The following is a 15,165-nucleotide window of genomic DNA, read 5'->3' as shown; positions in this document are numbered from 1 at the left end:
TCTTTTTACTTATGTATCTTTAGAGACAAGGAAGGACACAAAGTGGTGGTAAATTAGAGTTTTTCTAGAAAGTGTTTAAAATCACTGCAACTTTACTTGGATGGGAATCATGATTTTATTTACATTTTTGAAAGTGAACTGAACATTCCCACCATCCAACAAACAATGATGGCTGGGCATCATAAATAATAATAAATAATTAGGAAATATAGAAAAGGGGTAGTAAAAGCAAAAGAAAAAAGATTTTGGTTAATACAGAGCTGGAACATGTGTCACTTAAGCTGCAATCTAGACACACTTACCTAGGATGAAGCCTCATTGAACTCAATCAGACTGACTTCTTAGCAGACATACATAGGATTGCACTGTCAATCTCTGTTAATTTTGAATCTATAAAAAGGCTGTCAGTGGCTACTACACACAATAGCTGTATTTTTCCTCCAGTATCAGAAGCAGTATGCCACTGTATACCAGTTGCTGGAGAACATGAGAAGGAGGGAGCTGTTGCCCTCACATCCTGTTTGTGGGCTTCCCATTGGGACATCTGGCTGGCTACTGTTGGAACAGGATACTGGACTAGATAGACCTTTGACCTCATCCAGCAGGGCTCTTCTTAGGTTCCTAAGTTCTTATGCAGCAAACTGGCAGAACAAAAATAACATACCTTTAATATCAGTCTATATTAAATTAGAGTTGATTTGTTTTCCTTGCAGATGGTTACCTGCCCTGTCTCTACACACACACTGTATGAGAATGAAACAAGTGAGAGTAAATGAAAGCATAAACACATAGAGAAACATAAACACATACAGCACGTTAGAGTGATTCACATATTTTAGAGTATGTTGTATTCTGCATTTCAGAGTATGTTGTATTCTGCAGACTAGTACAGAAATGAAATATACATGCACACACAACATATTCCACCTGTTTTGAGAAATTAACACCTTTCCAATAGGGACCCATATGCTATATATATTTTTAAACCATCTCTTATGGTATGGTTTAGAATATATAATAACCTCCCCAACAGTAAAGTATCACAAATCTAATTACTTTATAGAACACTTCTATTACTGTAGTTAATATGGGATCTGGATGTAGAATCCAATATACTGTTGAGACTGAAATATGCCAAAAGAAGACTGCTAAAAAGGTGAGCCGATCCTATTCTGCTGCAGTCTCAAAAGACCTTATTCAAGCTATTTCTAGAAAAGTGTCTTATTCATAGGATATTCTGCCCTATTCGGGGTTGCCAATAAACTTGGATTTTGCCAAAGACTTAAAAGTGTTCAGAAAGGAAGGAATTATTTGATCTTGAAAAATGTTGGCTCTAATAACAATAATGGCTGGACAGCTGAAGTCTGCTGTATTCCAGATATGTCTGGAGAACAATTAACACAATGCCCAGTGAAGAAGAAGAAGAAGAAGAAGAAGAAGAAGAAGAAGAAGAAGAATGCCCTTTACATGCTAGCTATCTGTATATTGTCACTGGTGCACTGTTACCATTGGGAATAATGAAGAATATTTTTGAATACGATATTCAGCGTGCAGCCAAAGAGAAAGGAAAATGGTTTCAGTTTTAGGAAGTATGTCATGAATATGAGTTTTGGTTGCTTGCTGGGCTGCTTGCTTAAGAGAATTATACTTGCATTGCCTCCAGGATGGTTACTGCACTCATCTATTTATATAATGTTTGTGCTCTCAAATCAGCATTTTCAGAACATAGCAGTTCATGTTCAGTAAAGAATATGTGTGCCATGTTTCATTATGCATACAGTATGGGAAAAAATGTTGCACACAGAAGTACAAAATATTTTCTTATTTATTCAATTGGTTAACATCAGCAATTGACTTCATTTCGGGGATATGATTCTCTTTGTTGCCAGTGGAGGCTGGTGGCTCTGATGTCATGGGGAAGTGAATCTGCTCTGGGTTTCAGTGAGAACCAGTCAGAACTGTAAAGGAGCTATGCAAAGTGATGAACCCAGGGTTCCTCCCTCTCAAGGCAATAGAATCCAGGCATGCACAATGTCTGGATCTGCAAACTGAACATATCCACAGTAGGAACTTGATAAAATTATTGACTTTGCTGCCAGCCTGGGCTGCAAAGAGAGGATTGTCAAGCACCTGGCCAGTCACAATTCCAAGGCTGGTGGGCTACATTTGGCTTGGTGGGTCACATATTGTTCAGGCCTACATAGAACAAGGTCCCCTCATCCCCACCCAATAAAGCTTTCACTAGATAGGAGTTTTACTATGGGAAAGTGTCAGTGTAAGACACATTTCTTGTCTGCAGTGAAAACCCTTTGCAGGCTGTGAAGGGCAGAAGGGGCTGAAGCAACTCCCCTATGAGGAAAGGTTATAATGTCTGAGACTGTTTAGCTTAAAAAAGACAAGTATGGTGAGGGAGACATGATAGAAGTGGCTACCGGTCTTGATGGCTACATGCTACCTCCAGTATCAGTGGCAGTATGTTTCTATATACCGCTAGCTGGGGAAAATGAGTAGGAGGTTGCTATTTTACTAATGTGCTTTTTGTGGGCTTCCCACAGGCAGCTGGATGGGTTCCGTGTGAACAGACTGCTAGACTAGCTGGACCCTTGGTCTGATTCACCCTGACTCTTCTTACATTCTTAACTACTGCAATGAAAATACGACTGGTTGAAGGCAAGACACATTTCTTGGCCACCGCTTGTCATGCTTCACACCATGTGCAGGGATGAAAATGAGATGTCATAAGGATTTATTTGTGGACAGAGTCTGAAATGTGCTTGTTCCTTGCCCCATTCACCTTTTTTTTAGTACCCCTGGGTCAAAACACACACACATACACACAAACCTGGACTGGGTTCATACTGGTTCACAGGTCACACTCAAAGCAAATATACCATACTGGCGTTCAATCCGATAGAGTACTCTCAAGATTTCTTTATAATTGAATAGTTTGCATACTCTTATGTAACTCATGGACTTTCACAGCAACAGAGGATGTTCCATTAAGGCTGCAACCCTATCTACATGTACCTGAAAGTAAGTTAGTGGGAATTACTTCTAAGTAGTCATGCATAGGATTGTGCTGCAGATGGAGTAAACTCATCTAAGCTGCATCTCTTAAAAATGTAGAAGATCAGAGTTAGATGCTTGACCCAAGCAACTTCATGAAAAGCTGTTACTCCACTAGCAACAACTTTCTAGAATCATAACACTTCCAATTTATTCTACTATATTTGTATCTTTTGTGTTAGTGCTGGTTATAAGAAGCCATGAATAAAGACAAATGGACGGTAGTAGTCCTGGAGGGTATAGTCTTACAGAGAAACAAAGATAATCAGAAACTGAAGAGCAAATTGAAGAAACTGGACAAAAGTATTTGGAACTTCTGCTATCAATTCAGGAACAGCCAAAGAGGCTGGATTAGGTCAGGACAGGCTACATGGGACAGCAAGCTCAAAAATACAAGCAAAGAGGGCAAAAGGCAAAATCATAGTTTCAAAATTGCATTAAGAACCTCATAATCCTATGTTGCTTCAAGCACTCTTGTGGACTTCTAAAAATAGTAACAGAATGGATTTATTAATTGAACATATGATATATATTCAAGGTTTACTCATTACAGACATCCATCTTTTGAAGAAAGTTCTACCTAGTTGTGCCAAAATTGTAGGAAGGTGACGAATTCTCTCTCATTAGAATTAGAACCTTAAGTGTATGTTGCTCAGGAAGTCATTTGAAACAGAAGAATACTTATGACCCAAGAGATTGTTTAATTTTAAAATATTGATGTTCTCTGCTTAAACAAGTGACATTTTTCTAGGAAAGAACATTAAGAGCCTTATTCATCAATATTTGACTCAACTGCCTGCATTTCTATTTCTATGAGCACTTGATATGGATGGATAGGTGAGTTAGCAGTAATGCAAAATTATACTTGGAATGCCAGCCAGTTTACTGGAATCTGGAAAGGAGAGGGATGGGAAAGCGGAACTGTTTAGGTTCATAATGAACAAATCCTGAAATGCCCACCAAATGGTAAGAATGAGAATTGAAACATACAGATGGCCTGTAGCTGAGATCTACAATGCTCCTCCAAGCAAGACATAACAGTACATGCACTGCTGTGTCTGTGTACTGCACAACTGTGGGGACTCTTCGGCAGTGGAGGCTCCTCAATAAATGCTCATCATGGGCTGAAGAAGAGGGAGACTTCCATAGACTGGGGACCTGTTTCCACAAGCTATTTCCTCTGAACTGGCTGCGTGTGGAAGTCACTAAGGATACATGACGTTGTGGCCATCCAGCAGCTACTGAGGAGCTTATCACAGAAAAACTGGATGAGACTGCTTATAGTCCGACTTTTTTCCTTAATTCGGCTTGTCTGTGCTTGTGTTGTAATGCACACCAACTCTCCACATTTACTCCAGTGTGTTAGCCCTGCCCAGAGGTGTGCCTTTTACCATGACCCCAGTCAAGGGGTGTTTCCCTCGCCTGCATTTCCCTGTTGTTTCTGCCATTTCCCCACTAGCCACCAGAATTTTTTTTTTTAAAGTACAGGATTAAACCAAAACAGCGCTTTAGTGCTATGTTGTGAACCCATGAGTACTCCCCATTCACCAGCCACCAACTGTATCTATGTTGGACATTTAAAGTCATTACTAAGGCTTACACTACTAAAAGAGCTGTGGGGTGAGGTGTACATATATAAGTTCCTGGCCAGATTGCAGTTCTAGAGGTAGTTACTGCAGAATCCTCAGCTGCGCATTTAGAAGGCATCGCTATCACTTGACAGCAAAAAAAGCCCCAGTTCTCCAGCAACACCTCTACACACTTCTTGCTATCTCATTATAACACCATTGTGCATTTCTTCATCAATGCACATACTCCCTATGTCAGTATTTCGCTATCATTCTATCACAAAATAGCACTAACATGCATTTGCACTATTGCGCAATAGCGCATTAGTTCAGGAGTTCCTGCTAACTCCTGTTGTAGTCAATGAGGCTTGTTTCTGAAAGTGTGCTATCACGCAATAGCACATTTATTCAGAGGTGCCTGCTAATGCGGAAGCCTGGTATTTAGAGGGAAAGGGGGGAAAAATGGGCAGAATTGGGCATAGGTCCGGGATGTCTACTCAGAAGTAACCCCCATTGCAGCCAATGAGGCTTGCTCCCAAGATTGCCAATAAGCCAAGAAACACTAAGTACACCCAGGGTACATCATGTATTCATCTGGTGAAAGGCATAGTAACTCCCCTAATGGCTGTGAAGTGCTATTTCCAAAGCTGCGTGTTGCTGCTATTTGGTTTAAGGCTTTTCAGGAGTAATTAATGCCAGCTTCAGTCTTTTGCATCATTGCCTAACCAGGGGGGCAGGAGAAAGGGGAGTAGAGCCTGGAAGGGGGAACCTATCTTATTGGTTGAGCAGCACCTGCCAGTCTGATGACATTCACTTCCAATCTCCCCACCCCACCCGGAAGTGTGTTTCCGTCAGCGACTTATAATGGTGTGGTGCAGTCCTTCGTGGAGCTCTGAGTAGAGCCATGCCAATTCCATGAAAAATCCGGTATTCCTTTGTTTGCTTCACCCTTCTATTGTTGTGGAAACACAGCCTGGGATAAAATGGTCATCCTGCTTCAGTAAGACTGTGAATAATGTTGGTGGTAAGTCTCCTGATCTCTCCTTAATTCAACACACTCTCACTGATTGCTGCTGCCTGATTTTGTAATTAGTTGGCTTATTGATCAAAACCTGTCCATTCATAATGCCCACCTTTGTAGCGAGCCTCAATCAGTGTATTACAAATTTGCTTTTAAGTTTGGAATTGCTTCAGAGCATGTGCAGTCTGCCTCTGAACAATGCCATTTCTGTCCATGCATTGAGCTGGTTGGTTTAACCCTTGAATGATCTGGTGCATCCACCACCATTTCCCTCATCTTTGTTGCTGCTGCAGGTCTGGCTCCGCGAACAGGAGGAAGACTCTGTGGGTCCATCTTCTCTCTTCCATATACCAATATTTGGCAAGTGCATCACTCTTACCCTATGTGAAAGTGTTTAGAAACATGGCTGTAACAATGAGCTATAGCTCAGTAGATAGGCCCAAGTTGCCTTCATTGATCCAAGCTAGCGATGGATGGGGGAGGAATTTGTTCAGTTTCCATTCAAATCCTAATTTCACATTTATGAACCGATATGCCAGGGTGTTGAACCTGAGGCCTGCGGGACAAATCCAGCCCTCCTAGGGTCCCTATAAAGCCCTCTGGTGTTCCCAAGATGGCTATGTCTCCTTTCCCTGGCTCCTCACACTTTCTCATGACTGCCAATTCTTTGGTGGTTTCCTGGCTTTTGCACGGATTTTTCTCTTTCTAAAAGATTGAGGTTTAATTTAATTTAATTTAATTTAATTTACTACATTTCTTTTCATTTATTACATTTCTATACTGCCCAATAGCCAAAGTTCTTTGGGTGGTTTACAAAGCTTAAAAACCTTAAAAATACTATATTGTGACATAATACAAAAACCATTTACATACAAACATATAAACACATCCATGCCCATGCACACACACATATACAGTCTTAACATTCAACAATAAGAAATCCCAGGACCCATTAAAAACCCTATCATATGCTGTCAAATGCCTGAGAGTAGAAGAAGGTCTTTAGGTGGAGCTGAAAGGATGACAATGTTTGTGCCATGTGGGCTCACTAGGAGATTATTCCATAATTGGGGGGCCACCACCAAGAAGGCTCTCTTCCTTGTTGTCACTCTCTGAACCTCCCTCCACTCAAAGGAGGGCCTCAGATGACAAGTGTAGTATACATGTAGGTTCATACCGGGAGAGGCGCTTCATCAGGAAATGCCTCTCCTAGTTACTGGTAGTAAGACCTTTAACTGAAAATATGCTGGTATTTTTGGCTCTGCCCTTTGCCTTCAGCCCCATCAACCACTAGAGTGCAGCCCAAATGCTTCTCCGAATTTGAATTTGGCCCTTGAGCAAAAAGAGTTCCAACACCCCTAAAATGTGCAAACAGAAGCACAGTTCTCCTTCAAAAAATGCACTACTCCAAATTTTGCGACAGAGTTCTTCAATCAAAAAAATGTGTACAAGAATCTGTATAATTACAGAAAGATGCACCAAAAATGTGTTCATTAGTGAAAATAACTTTCAAGAATGCATTACGTATTAGGAAATTAACTTGCAAAAATTGTATAATTGGTCAAAATTGGGTACAAAAATGCATGTATTTGGAGAAATGTGCACAAGAATGTATACACATTTTCATGTAAACATTAAAGTTTGGGACAAAATGAACTCAAGACTGGAGAAATGAAAAACTGAGAGGAAACAAAATTGGCAGATTTGCCCATCCCTATTCCCAAATGATTTTGTACTACCATGGCCCTCTAATCCAATCTTCTCCTCCCTTAGTGTTGCTGTTTGCTTAATCCTTAATTTCCTTGAACCCCTTCTTTCATCCACCCACTACCTTATGTCTCTGTTGCTGTCCAAATTTGGCTACCTGGATCCTCAGGCAATTCAACTTGAGAGCCTTTTTGTATTCAGGCTTTTATTTCCATAGATCAGGTTACACAGATAACCATTCCAAAGATTTGTGAAATAGCTTGCAGTACTTGAACTCCACACTCCAAACAATTGGCTTCTTCGTAGCAGGGGCCCCTCAACTTGACTCCAGAAAGACAATCTTAAGCCCAAATCCTTTCATTGCTGTAGTTCCCAGCAAAAGATTGACAGTGACAAAAGATTGACTCAATACCTGATTACCATAACAAGAGTTCATAGAGTGACCAAGAGAATTCAGACCTGCTAGATACCCAAGCATAAAAGACGCTGAGTTCTGAGAGGTCTCATCAGCTAAGGGCCTACTTTAAATACCGGGGTAGGCGTAGTTAACGCTCCTCTTCTGACCACCATTACTGACCTGAACCTTTAGCCCGTAAATACAGAGAGCACCACAGGGGACACTGCTTCTCCTCTGTCTTGATTTGATGGCTCATCCTGGTTGACATATCTGATCCTCCTCCTCTTCAGAATCCTCTCATTCTCTGGTTCTCACCATCTTGGGCACTAAATCATGGGTGTGACATGATTTATTTATTTATTTATTTATTTATTTCATTTCTATACCGCCCAATAGCCGAAGCTCTCTGGGCGGTTCACAAAAACTAAAACCAAACAACACACAATAAAACAATTTAAAATATATAGAACATTAAAACCACAATATAACAATACAACCACAATAAAACCTAGCAGCAGTACAGGAGTTTAAAATACAGATTTAAAACAGCAAAGATAAAAATTTAGAAAGCTAAAATGCTAAAATGCCTGGGAAAAAGGCATGAAGCCTTATCTTGAAGCTGGGCCAGATCTGAAGTGACACTCCCCGTTGTCATATAATCAGATGCAGAGTCAGGCAGCACCAGGTTCTCAGGCCTTGTGGTTTCCACTACAATACTGGAATCTAAATCATCTTTCTCTGATTCAGAATCAGACCTAGCCTCCTCAGTGTTAAGATCCTCTGTGATGCTTGGGCCAATCCCCACAACTGCATCTATTCCCTGTCCTTGCACTGTGCTTCCTCTTCCTTTCCTAAGCCTCCCCCCTGGCTCCTCTCCTGGTGATCCTACCCTCAGTTTTCTTGCCCTTGCTTTCTCAATAACGTTCCTCCCCAATTGTTTGCTTTCAGGACATATAAGCTTTTCTATTCAATTATTGTTTTTAAATATGTCTTTCATTACCCCTCATAATGTTTCAGGGCAAGTGGTTCCCTGACTACTAAATAGCTTCACTGTAGAGAGCCTGTTTGACACACTTTGAAGTGTGTTGGCCCTGAAGAGCACAGAACTGTTGCTTGGAGCTAGAATGGAGTCACCCACATATGGTAGGCAGCAGGAATCAGCCCCTCCAAACTCTCACTTTAAGGTTCAGCAACCTGCACAGTAGAGTGGAAGATGGTGTTACTGAATTGCATAGTCCACTGCACAGGGAAACTCTGAATCCAACCTATTATCTTTCCATGTCTCAAGAGAAATAGGTATGAGCCAGAGCAGTGGCCCCAACTTTGGATCTTCAAACATTGTTGGATTACAACTCTGTTATCCTTCACCATTGGTCATGCTGGCTAGGAATGATGGGCACTGTAATCCAACAACACCTGGGAACCCAAGTGTGGCAACCCCTGAGCCAGAGCTTTCCATCTAATTTTAAACATGCTTCCCAAGTCATCCTTCATATCTATCAGTATTTCATTTAACTTTGATAGAAAGTGTCATGAGCTACACCCCATTCTGGACAGGTCTTCAGTTTAGAATATACTACCATGATATTTTAATAGACATTACTTGTATATATTTGTGGAATTTTCTCTCTGTTATGATCTTATGTCATAACTGTAAATAAAACCCAAAATACAGCCTCTCCTTGCATAAGATGGCACAGCTCTTGGCTTGATATTACCTCTCTGCCTTTCAAATATTCATTGTTCTTCGCGATCTCTTGGACCTCTCCTCCAATCCTCAGCATGCCTCTGTGGAGTAAATTGTACTGAAATCAGTGGGAAATCCATCCAAATAATATAATCAGGAGTGGGGTGTTAAATTCTCTGTGCCAACTTAAATATTTCCTCCAAAGCATGTAATGGAGGCATGGTAATGGGCTCTTTGACCAACACAGCATGGCGTTTTTAAAGTCTTTTACATGTGGTGAAAATTCTGTGATGGTAAATAAGTTAAACATGAACACACTTCACATGACATTTTTCATCAACATCACAGACTTAGTAAATCCATACACAATGTAAGCTCTTCACAGTGGGTCCAACAGTAAACTAATTGTTTGGGGGCTTTCAGAATAACACCATTCTTTTCATTTATGTTAGTTTCCTTACTTTTAACAACCGCAATAAGCGCAACCACAACCCAGAAAATGTGATCAGTTATAGACATTACAGCATTAAGCAGCTCATATTTTAAAATGTCAAGTAAAACATCCCCTAGTTATGGTAACAGTTTGTAAATAATATATCTGAATGCATATTTGGCCTAGATTCTTCCTATTAAATTTTAATGGCTTTTTATAACAAAGCACAGTAATGAAGAAGTATCTATCTGAAAAAAAAAAAGATTTGGAATTTGAGAACATCTATTGTTTTGTTAGTTTCTCTAGATATAAAATATGAATTAAATATATATCACACCTTTTAATGTAAAAAATCAATGTAGCTGTATTTTCAAATCGCCATAAATACAGAAGTATGGACGGGGTGGGGGGAATTAATGCAATGCTCCTCGCCCTTTCCAACTATCTTGGCAAACAAAATGCCACTGATCTGGGTCACAATCATGGAAATCCTTGCATAAATGGGTGGTATTATTGCAAACCTTTCACTCTGTATGAGACTAGATGTTCACAGTCAAAGTAAGAATACACTGAGGCTTCAAATCCTAAACAGTACACATTGGTGAGGATACACTCTTGAAGCACGCCTAGGATCGTGCTGTGGGAACAATAATTAGGAGCAATGCTTGTATATCCAACACATTTCCCTCCACAGCCCTCGAAACCAGGGACACTAAGCTGGAGTGAACACTGCAGGCAGTATAAATGAAAATAAAGTAGAATAAATGAACAAAATGAATGTACCATTAGACACGGCTTCTGTTCTACCACAGGCAAGAGGGCTGCCACAGGGCATGATTGCTGCCACTCCCCAAATAATGTTACCTCTTGAAGGCATTTTTTTTTCTTTTTTTACTGTCTGTAGGGAAGGTTTACATATTCAGCTCCGGACACTCATGATTTTAGCTGAGTGGAGTTATGGACACTGACGTGGTGGGAGGAGATTGAAAGGGAGGGCTGTCTGCTTGCTTGCAGCATTGCTGAAGGGGATGTATGTTGTCCTCTTTCTGTCTGTCACACACAGCGGTGCAGCTGGGTAATTTTAGGCCCCTGACTTTATGGTCTTATGGGTAGGGATGTTGCAGGAATTTGGCTGGGGCTTGAGGCCCAGCGAGAAATCGCTGGCTTGGACCCCCAGATGCCAGTCCATGGATACCCGCGCTTGCCTGACTTGGTGTGCACCAAGTCAGGCAAGTGCAGGGATCCCCAGTCCCTCGCTGAGCTGCTAAATGGTGGCTCAGCTGTTTGCATAAGGGTGATTTTACACAAATGGTGACTGTAAAGCCGCCATTTAGACAAGATTACAGGAGTAACTGGCCATTACGCCTGTAATCTTGCTTAAATAGCTGCTTTATGGCCTTTTGCATAAAATCACCCTTCACAAAAAAGGCGGCGCTGCCATTTTTATGCAAAATGGTAGCTGGGCAAGGGATCAGGTGGCTGCACATTGCTTGCTGGGTGCTCGTGGACCACCCGGCAACTCTCCACACACAGCAAGCAGGGGCAGACAGTCAGTGGGGGTCCAGCAAGTGGCACACAACCTGGACCACAGTGAGTTCACTCATCCCTACCTATGGGAGCCCCTTTAGATGGACATGTGCTTGCTTCAGTTGTGAAGCGCACAGCTACCATTTCTCTTGACCTCCTCCAGTCACCATTATATGCTTTACAACTGCTTCTGCTGCTGTGCAGTTTGGTGTTTTAAATTTATTCATGACATTCATGACACCATCATGGTTACAGGGATAACATGCAGTTTGCATGTAGTCCTAACTGCACCACTGTAAACACACAAATGCAGGGAAACATAGAATCCTGAGAAGGGAATATGTTCTCCTCCTCAGTCCTACTTTCTGCTCTGGGCTGGGACACACCAGATTTCAACAAACCACTCCATGGCTTACCGTTATGTATAAACCCAGCCTACATACAGTATGTAGAATGCTGGCTCTCTCCATAGGTCCTGTTCTTATGAACATCATAAACATGCACCTCAGGTACCAGACAGAGGGAAATATGACAGGGGAGAAAATAACCTACTGAGGAGAATTACCTTGCTCTCGTTTTCACATTGGTAGAAAGAAACTTCCCAAATAGTGAAGCAATGCTGGGTGGATGATGAGCCTGCCAGATGTTCTCCACATCTCTGATGATGAGGATGCCTAAAATTGTGAGGTGCCGTAATGTTGTTTGATGTGAGGCAAAGTTGGCCACCAAAAGGTATATTCACTTTACATCAGTTATTAGCACCAGATGATGAGTTTCTGAATGGTGAAATTTAAAAAAAAGAACAAAAGAATGATCTCTTTGCAAAAGAGCCATAGTTAATATATCCAAATAATTACTTTAAAATGCACTGCTTATATTTTCCCCTCCCTCTTTAAAAAAAAAAAAAGCATATCCCATCAACCCCTTCCTTGCAGCATGTAGGCTGCACTTCTTATTGATCTCCCTCCCTAACCGAAACCCTAAAATTATAAACATGAGAAAACAAAGAAAAAATAAAAGAGGAGAGGGAGTACAGAGTGATATTAGTAAATCCATTGTCCTCTAACAAGGCATCCTCATATACTTTGAGATATTCTCTCCACCTTTTCCAAAGGTGTCTGGGTACCCACATCTATGGCACATTAATGTCTAACCTATGTACTGCTACACTGAGCATGTCCTGATGCCACTTGTTCATGTCTGGAGAAATTCCTGACTTCCTGGCCATCAATACAAATAATTTGGCTATTAGCAACACTCTTATCATCTATGATGCTGAGATATGGCTGAATTTGTTGGAATATAATCTCTAGGGCAATTCTGTAACATACACTTTGCTTTTCTAGCAATATGTTTGGTTCATAGAATCACAGAATAGTAGGGTTGGAAGGGACCTACAAGACCATCAAGTCCAACCCCCTGCTCAGTGCAGGAATCTAGGTCAGAGCATCCCTGACAGATGGCTGTCCAGCCTCATCTTGAATGCCTCCAGTGTGGGAGAGCCCACCACCTCCCTAAGCAATTGATTCCATTGTCGTATTGTTCTAACACTACAGTCAAGAAGTTTTTCCTGATGTTCATCTGGAATCTGGGTTCCTGTAACTTGAGCCCATTATTCCATGTCCTGCACGCTGGGATGATCGAGAAGAGATCCTGGCCTTCCTCTCTGTGACAACCTTTCAAGTACTTGAAGAGCGCTATCATATATCCCCTCAGTCTTTTCTTCTATCCAGGGTTATCTATCCCTATTTTAGCAAATTTTTTAGGAAGCCAATATACTCTTTGCATCTTTTGCTGAATTCACTTCAGATGTAAATCCAAAGACGAGGAGCAAAGTAACTGAAAAGCTGCTTCCTATGTTAATTGTTTAGGAAGGATATGTGTGTCAGTTCCCACTCTTATGGGTTCACTCAAGAGGCTGCCCTGGTAGGTACTAGACTATTTTTCATGTACTGGAACACTGAAGAAGACTTTGTCTCGAAACGGGTTTGATTTTGGTTTTACCTGGTAGTGGTTACTTCTGGTATTGTAGGACGTTACAGCACCATAATATTGTACTTTCCTCTGTTGTTTTACTGAATGTTTCTAGCCCACACAGATAAAACGATACTATCAGATATTCCTGTATATATTCTTTATCATCACCGGTTAGCCCATTCCAGTTGCTGTATTGTCATATTGGTCAGGACTGAGACATTTATCCAAACAATATCCAGATAGTCATAGTTTATTAAAGGATTCTAGTACTAGAAGCTATTTTGGAACTGAATATTCTGGGTCTTTCAACATGGGAAGAGCTTTGTCTGTGTAGAGGAAAATGCCCCTTATCTCCTCCTCCCACCTTACTGCACAAGGCAATGGCAAAAGGAGTGGAAAACTAAGACATTATTTGCTTTGCAAGAATGGCTCACAAAGTATGGAATGTTATGATCGTTGAAAAAATTACAGCTGCTGTGCATGTCAAACCTGGATATATAAAACCAATTAATAGATTTATTTCTCACTGGAGGTCTTAAATTATATTGAAATGAGAGATGCAAACACAATAATGTTAAAACACAAATATAGTTTGTACTGTGGTTAGGCATATGCTAAGAAATACTGCATAACATTATACCCTATATTTGCTTGTCATTTTGTTTTATTTACTTAGTCATTTTGTACTGTATTCATTTGACATGTTTTGGGCTATTTGGACTTGGTATGGGCTATTTGGACTTGGTTCATCCTTTCCACTTTTCTTTTCTATTGTACCTTCTAAAATTTTCAAAATAAATAAATAAAGGAATGGAGTTTTTAACATAATAGGATCTAAACATACTTCCATTCCATGTGGGGTTGGAGGGTGGGGTCTCTTTATGACAGGAAATCTTTTTCCTTCTCAAGTAAAATATCTACTGCTGATTCTCCACTATCTGACACAAATGCAAATAAATATATCAAGCTATAAATATGGTCCAATCCTTGTCAGTCCAACCTTCACAAATTCTGCCTAATTGGGACACAGTTGCCAAGACCATTTGCAGCCTAAAACTTCAACTATTATTTTGGCAACTGCATTAACCAATTATATTGGTCTCTATTTACTTCAGGGAGTTGTGCCACTTCCTAGTTTAGATATTCAATCATCAAAAAACCTGCTGATTTAAAAGTCTTAAGATATGAATGGTTTATCAAGAAAAGTAAATGCAGAAGAATATCACATGGAGAAATAAAATGTGAAACAATGCAATAATTACAAAGAAAATACATGTGTACACTATGCAAAATACACTACAGTTTAACTCTTGCTAAGGCCTATTGAAATAAACGTTAGTAGGCCCAATGTTAGCAGGCCCCAAACAATGTTAGTAGGTCCAGCAGCAGTTTCAATTGTACTTGGCTGTACTTAAACTTCCACCAGTCAAAACTAGTTAAATGCAGCGTTTCAAGCTTTCAGCTATATAGCTGTATGGTCCAAACTTTTAGAGAAAAGGATGGGACGGGAGGGGATTAAAAGGAAGGTATCGCTACCTATTCCAAGTAGAGATCTGAAGACCAGGCTTTCTTGGACCCAGAAGAAGGTTGAAAGAGACCTCTCCTAGAATCCAGAGTGTAGAACTCAGCAAAGTCCAGGTAGAGAGAGTTATTGCAGGTAAAGATTGAAGACAATATTTTAAATTGAAAAGTGTTGTGATGCCCATGCTTCACCAGTGAGAGAAATAAAATAGCAGGCAAAAACTACACCGAGCTGCTCAGGCACCAGGTGCCTGGCTCAGA

This window comes from Heloderma suspectum, chromosome 1 (assembly GCF_057233095.1).
Source record: "Heloderma suspectum isolate Gila_16-S chromosome 1, 16-S_ref, whole genome shotgun sequence".
Taxonomy (NCBI): domain Eukaryota; kingdom Metazoa; phylum Chordata; class Lepidosauria; order Squamata; family Helodermatidae; genus Heloderma; species Heloderma suspectum.
Note: the sequence above shows the minus strand (reverse complement) of the source record.